General features: G+C 42.5%; 1 pseudogene; it reads right to left on the reverse strand.

The window, feature by feature from the left end:
• Positions 1-912: 912 nt before the first annotated feature.
• On the reverse strand, positions 913-3,849 carry LOC148114927 (uncharacterized; annotated as a pseudogene).
• Positions 3,850-7,155: the final 3,306 nt, after the last annotated feature.

Consider the following 7,155-nt stretch of genomic DNA (forward strand, 5'->3'; position numbering starts at 1 on the left):
TCCATATTTTACAGTAAATCTGAGCTCAAAGACTGAAGCACAGGCAACATGGCACCGACAGCTTTATAACTCTGCTGTTGCTTCTGGTTCCATGAATGTTTCCAAGAAGGCATGGTTTGGGAGCTTTCTAAATAAATGAATAGGAGAGCTAAATTAAGTCACATTTCTAAATCACCAGCCTAGTTAAGGGCAAAAAAAAAAAAGTTTCATCATAATAGGAGCCATTTACAGCACTACTCTAAACTTTCACCACAGTTAACTATTTCTAGCATTTAATATTATAGCTTGAAAAAAAAATCTCTTTCAGCCCTTTCATACAAAGGTGAAGGCATAATAAATAGGATTTCAACTGTGAGAGAACATAACGCTAAACTAGATTAGAGGTCTTTATATTTTAATGAATGCATGAACTCTGGAGATGATCCAGCTTTACTTTCCAACTGGTGACATTGTCCCTTGTCTCTGAATTGTACAGAAATGGGATCAAGGTGTAGGAATGCTGAGTTGTTTACATTCCAGTGAACTAAAGAGACCCAGACTGGGATAGCACTAACTCTCTCTAAATATGTTAAACATTTTACTCCATAGACTGGTCTTAGTGAGGGAGAATTATAAGTAATCTGATGTTCTAATATCTTGCAGGAAGAAAGAAGAACAATATATCTGAGAGTGGAGAATTCATTTGAATGGATGGATACATATGGGCAGTGGTGGGTTGCCCCCGGTTCGCAAGAACCGGTAGTAAAACCGGTGGGAGGCTCCGCCCACTGAAGTTATCTGCGCATGCACGCACAGGCACAATACGAACCAGTAGTAAAGATAAGTAGAACCCACCCCTGCATATTTATTTATTTTATTTATTTTATTTTGAATTTGTATACCGCCCTTCTCCCTGAGGACTCAGGGCGGTGAACAGCCAAGTAAAAACATCAAGTACAAATATTAAAATACAGTTAAAATATACATATATAAATTTGGCCCCATTAATTAAAAACAATAAACAAAACACTTAAAAACACTTAAAAAATTAGGCCAGCCCGGCTTGCTGGAAAAGGAAGGTTTTAAGGGCACGGCGGAAGGCACTGAGGTCTTGGATTCTCCTTATATCTGGAGGCAATTGATTCCAGAGGGTAGGTGCCCCCACAGAGAAGGCCCTCCCCCTGGGGGTCACCAGCCTGCACTGTTTGGCTGATGGCACCCCGAGGAGGCCCTCTCTGTAGGAGCGCACGGGTCGATGGGAGATCGTCGGTGGCAGCAGGCGATCTCAAAGATAGCTAGGCCCTATGCCATGGAGCGCTTTAAAGGTGATAACCAACACCTTGAAGCGCACCCGGAAGACCACTGGGAGCCAGTGCAGCTCACGCAGGAGCGGTGTTACATGGGAGCGCCAGGCTGCTCCCGTCACTACCCACGCTGCTGCATTCTGGACCAGTTGGAGCCTCCGGGTGCTCCTCAAGGGGAGCCCCATGTAGAGAGAGTTGCAGTAGTCAAGGCAAGAGGTGACGAGGGCATGAGTGACTGTGCACAGGGAATCCCGATCAAGAAAGGGCCGCAACTGGCGGATCAGGCGAACCTGACAAAAGGTCCCCCTGGTTACAGCCATCAGATGTTCCTCCAAGGACAGCTGCCTATCCAGGAGGACTCCCAGATTGTGAGCCCTCTCTGTGGGGGCCAACGACTCGCCTCCAATAGTCAGTGATGGAGTCAACTGACTATATCGGGATGCCGGGAGCCACAGCCACTCAGTCTTGGAAGGGTTGAGCCTGAGCCTGTTCCTCCCCATCCAGATCCGCACAGCCTCCAGGCACTGGGACATCACTTCAAGGGCATCGTTGGGGTGGCCTGGGGTGGAGATGTACAGCTGGGTGTCATCAGCGTACTGGTGGTATCTCATCCCAAAGCCATGGATGATCTCGCCCAGCAGCTTCACATAAATGTTGAACAGGAGGGGCAAGAGGACCGACCCCTGAGGCACTCCACATATAAGAGGCCTTGAGGTCGACCTCTGCCCCCCTGCCAACACGAACTGCGACCGGTCAGAGAGAAAGGAGGAGAACCACCGTAATACGGTGCCCCCCATCCCCAACTCTTCCAACCGGTGCAGCATGATACCATGGTCGATGGTATCAAAAGCCGCTGAGAGGTCTAACAGGACCAGAACAGAGGAACAACCCCTGTCCCAAGCCCTCCAGAGATCATCAACCAACGCGACCAATGCCGTTTCCGTGCTGTGTCCAGGCCTGAAACCCGACTGGAACGGATCTAGATAGGATGTTTCCTCCAAGAATTGTGGAAACTGTCGCGTGACCACACTCTCAACAACCTTCGCCAGGAAGCGAAGGTTGGAGACAGGACGATAGTTGGCCAATATTGCCGGATCCAGGGACGGCTTCTTGAGGAGAGGCCTCACCACCACTTCTTTCAAGGCGGCGGGGAGGTGACCCTCACTCAACGAAGCGTTGATAACACCCTGGAGCCAGCCTTGTGTAACCTCCCGGGAGGCCAGTACCAACCAGGAGGGACACGGGTCCAGTAAACATGTGGCCGCACTAAGTCTCCCCAAAATCCTGTCCACATCATCCGGAGTCACACCATCAAACTCCTCCCAGGTAACATTCTCAAGACTATTCCTCGTCACCCTGCCCTGATCTACCCAGTCAGAGTCCAAATCCCCCCGGATCTGAGCGATTTTGTCATACAGGTATTGTCCGAAATCCTCTGCCCTGCCTTCCAAGGGATCCTCCCTTGGAAGAGGAAACAATCTACTACAATGTTTTATATGGTGATTTTTCTTCTGACACATATAGGAATTACTGGAAGAGTTCATATAGTCTTTTGAGGAAGGTATCTTTTGTATTTTAAAACCTTAAATAGTTAGGAGAGTCTACAAAGTAGCTAAAGATCAGGAAATTCATATGGACAGCTTGATATCTATCTATACACTACTAAAACTCTCATTGTCATACCTTTATCTGGGTGAAATGCTCATAGGGCAACATTTTTGAGTCAAAGCACCACAGTGGTCTAACTTGAATGTTACCAAAATCTGGGAATGGTTTCTCCCAAGGAAATAAAATTTGGGGAAATTGTGGCTGCTTCAGTGCTACTGGCTGCTGTTGTGGTCATATGATCTTCATTTTTAACATTCTGGTACAGTTTCCCAGCCAGCCTCATAATCCTTTGTTGCCTCCCAATCCCATAGGAGCCACTTATCTGGCTGCTAGAAAGGGAAGGAAAAAAGACAAGAAGAAAGGGAGGAGCTGGAAGAAAAAATCCCTACACACACTTCCCAGCACATGGTACATTCCCATGCATAGGGATGTCTTAATGCATGGGCCTGATGGGTACTTGCCAGTGGGTCCCACAAGCATAGGGGCCCCATACTAATTTGTGTGTTAACCCTTCAATGCACCTTGCATTATATAAATACAGCAATATATTTATTACATTTTCCTGGATTTTTTAAATTAATACTAATGTGCATTAATAGAAATCAACACTGTTTTTTCCATAGATGATGAGACGAGCCTGCACATTATTCTGTTTACATTTTTATTCCTGTGAGTAGTTGTTGTAGGGACCCCAGTATACTGCTTTGCCCGGGGCCTATAATGCTGGTAAAATGGCCCTGCCCATGCACTCCCCTAAACTTTGCTCTGCCCCACGTGTCTTCCCCAACCCATGTTACCCCAGCATACCCTGACCCGTGCAGCACTTCTTGTTTATCCCAATGCAGCCTTTCTGACCCGTGGCCTGCTGTACCTTTCTTGATCCCCATGCATCCTCACTAACCTGCATGCCTGACCATGTAGCACCCCTTGTATACTCCTTTATGCTGACCCATGCCATCCCCTTATACTGTCCCTCATCTGCACAGCACCTCTTGCATACTTCCAAGCATCCTCAGGCACACTTCCTAACTCACACTATCTGATCTACATGTTGTCCCTGACCAGCATCAAACCTCTCACACACCCCTGTGACCCCATGTATTCTTATTGATCTGCATCACTCCCCCATTCACCATACTCATGAGTCAGTGGTGGGTTGCCCCTGGTTCAGACCAGTTCTATAGAACCGGTAGTAAAACCGGCGGGAGGCTCCGCCCACTGACCCCAACATCATCAGAATGCCTCTGCGCATGCGCAGAAGAGCGCATGCATGTGGCCTCATCGCAAACCGGTAGTAAAAGTAGGTAGAACCCACCCCTGCCATGAGTGCACTATCTTTGTGCAGTACTGTGATGTCCTCACACGCTTCTTGACATGAAATGCCACCCTGTGCTGATCTGCATCTCTCACACATTCCCCAGGCATCCTTCCCGACCTGTACTGCCCATCTACCTACCCAGCACCTTTCCTGCATTCTGATGCATCATTTCTGACCTCTACCCCACCTCATACCCTTGCTCCTTCCCTCACTTACCTGCCTGCTGGCCTTGGACTACAACTTCCTGCAATCTTCTCCACTGACTTTTTCCCTTCAAGCTTTCCAGAAGTAAATGAGGAAGCCAGCAAGAAATTAGAAATCATTCCCACTCCCACTGCATTTTTTGCCCACCAGTGGTGATTTTGTTTTAGGTAAAGGAATATCCTTCAAACAATGACCAAATGGGACCTGGGTTGTCTAGTTATTTTATTTATTTATTAAACTTATATGCTACCTATCTCACCATCAGGTGATTCTAGAAGTAGAGTCTGGAAGTAGGTAGACTTTCATAGTAAGCCTCATGGTAGACTGTTCGTTTTTTTCTGTATCTGTTGAAATAGAGGCAATTCTATAGAAGTGTAGATACAAAAGTAAGGAAAACAGCATTTCAAAAGCAGTTTTTTTTTCTGTGCCAGGTATGGAGGCTGTGCCAGGTAGAAGTATGAGGCTGTTTATTAAATCAAGAATTAATAAGAATAAGAAGAATTAAAAAGTATTTAGATTTTGTATTTAACATGTTTCTTCTAGATACGTGTTCAATTAATTTATTTTTTTGATTTGGAGGGCCACCTTATTCCAGATGACTCTGAACAGCTAACAATTGAATTGAGAAAAAGGTAATTAGAAAAAAAAGTACTTATACAGTATGCCCAGATAAAATTACACATTTTATTACAAAGGAAAACTGCCAAGAAAACCAACAAATTAACCCTATGTCTGGGAGCAAAGCATGCTTTTAAAATTTGCAGAACTTTTGTAGGGTGTTCAGGTTCGATTAATCTTTAATTTTAATATATTAAAGTACTTATGTAGATGAAGTAATTGTCCTGCAGTGAATTCTATTCCAAATTGTTCTTTTTAATATTTCTGAACACTTTAAAGTAGTGATAAGAAATTCATTTCAGAATTTATTAAATATGCTGCTTATTCATCTGGTTTGCAGATGAGTGAAGAAGCACATATTTGGCCAAGCCTTAATTTGATAAAAATATATATATATAGTAACAATAATCTGAACTTTAGATGTTTGGTGAAAGCCAAATCTTACAAACATTCAGTGACAGTGAGCATAGTATAGATCTATATAGTTAAGGATGGAAAAGATTTTTTTTCTCATGGTTCCTCAATTCAGATTTACAAGTTTCTATTTTAGATGTTATTTAAATGTTTGGAAAATAAATACTGTTACATGGAAAATGGCTGGAGAAACTGGAAAAATGAGAGAAAGGTTATAGAGATTGTTTTTAACCGAAATCATCCAAGTCTAGTGGTTCCAGGCAACATTGCAGCTGTTCCAATAAAACATTTCTCTGTTGCAAGAGAAAATGGTATGCTTTTTAGACTGTGCAAAGCATTCAAAACAGGTGTTTTCACAAAATGTAATGGATGAATGAAACCACCTCATTCTGAAGTATCAGAACAACAAGGCTGATGCAGCAGCTTCATCTCCAGTTGTTTTGCACATATGTGCATACATGGTGATGCCAAACCACTGGCAATACCAGTGGATGTGTTGCAGAGAGGCAATTTTGCATTTGTGATTAATTTATTGATGGTTTGCTCTGGTGAGACCTAAGATGCCAAATATATATGTTGCATTTTTATAGTCATGCACAAATATTCACATTATGTAAAACTTTGAAAAGCACCTATCCTGACAGTGGAGAAGCTGTTAAATAGTGGAACAGCTGGACTGCTTTCCCTCTTTAATATAAAGTTAGGCCTGACTATATGGATTTAACTCAGTTGAATTTATGAGCTGAACATACATACTGTATATATGCACATATATACATATACATTTTTATATACCTATACCTATACCTATGCCTGTACCTATACCTACACCTACACACACACACCTACACACACAAATTTATATTGAAATGGTTTATCATGAATGCGACTGCTTCAGTGAGACTCTCATCTGCATTGCTATATTTTTGCACATGATAGCTGCCAAGTTAATTTAATTGGAAAGTAAGAAAGAAGAAAAATATGCTGATAAATTGTTTGTGCCTGACCATTCTCTGCAACCATATCTTTCAGCCCTGAGCAATAGGCTATGCCTATACGCCTCCACACTGAGACATTATCCTGGAAAAAAAAAAGTCCCTATGTTGCCTAATACTATGTCTTACTAATATAAAGTGACCTTCCTGAATGACATAAATAGAAGGACATGTCACCACATGCTGCGTCACTGTGGCACATAAGAACAAATGTGCCGTTCAGGACACTGTTTAATATGCTTATAATGTGTGATTATGACAATATTTATTTTTCCACTGTAGAATGATTTTCTATCCACATAAAAACTGTAGACTAGTTGAAGATCAGTCTGTTCCATTGCAAGTCTTCACAAGTTTAATAATACTTGGGCTTGGCCTTGGCATTATATGATATTATTTAATGTAGATGTTTTTTTTTATGTGATATGAAAAAAATTGTAATGTTTGACACCATAATGAATGAAAAACTTTTGTAAATCAGTGGCAAATCTGCAGTTAGCTGAAGCTTTTAATTCTGGATCACTGTAGAGATTTGGATTTTTTAAAAAAAGAATATATCACTATAATTCTGCAAAATGTCCTATTTCATTCTCTTTTGGTTCTGTTGAGAACCTTTAGTTATTAACCAAAAGGATATATGCAGATGTTAAATGTGTGTGTTTAGGGGGGGAACAATGTACCGTAGACATAAAACTGTAATTATGAATTAGAACTG

This window comes from Pantherophis guttatus, chromosome 3 (genome assembly GCF_059756535.1).
Source record: "Pantherophis guttatus breed Tessera chromosome 3, ASM5975653v1, whole genome shotgun sequence".
NCBI lineage: Eukaryota > Metazoa > Chordata > Lepidosauria > Squamata > Colubridae > Pantherophis > Pantherophis guttatus.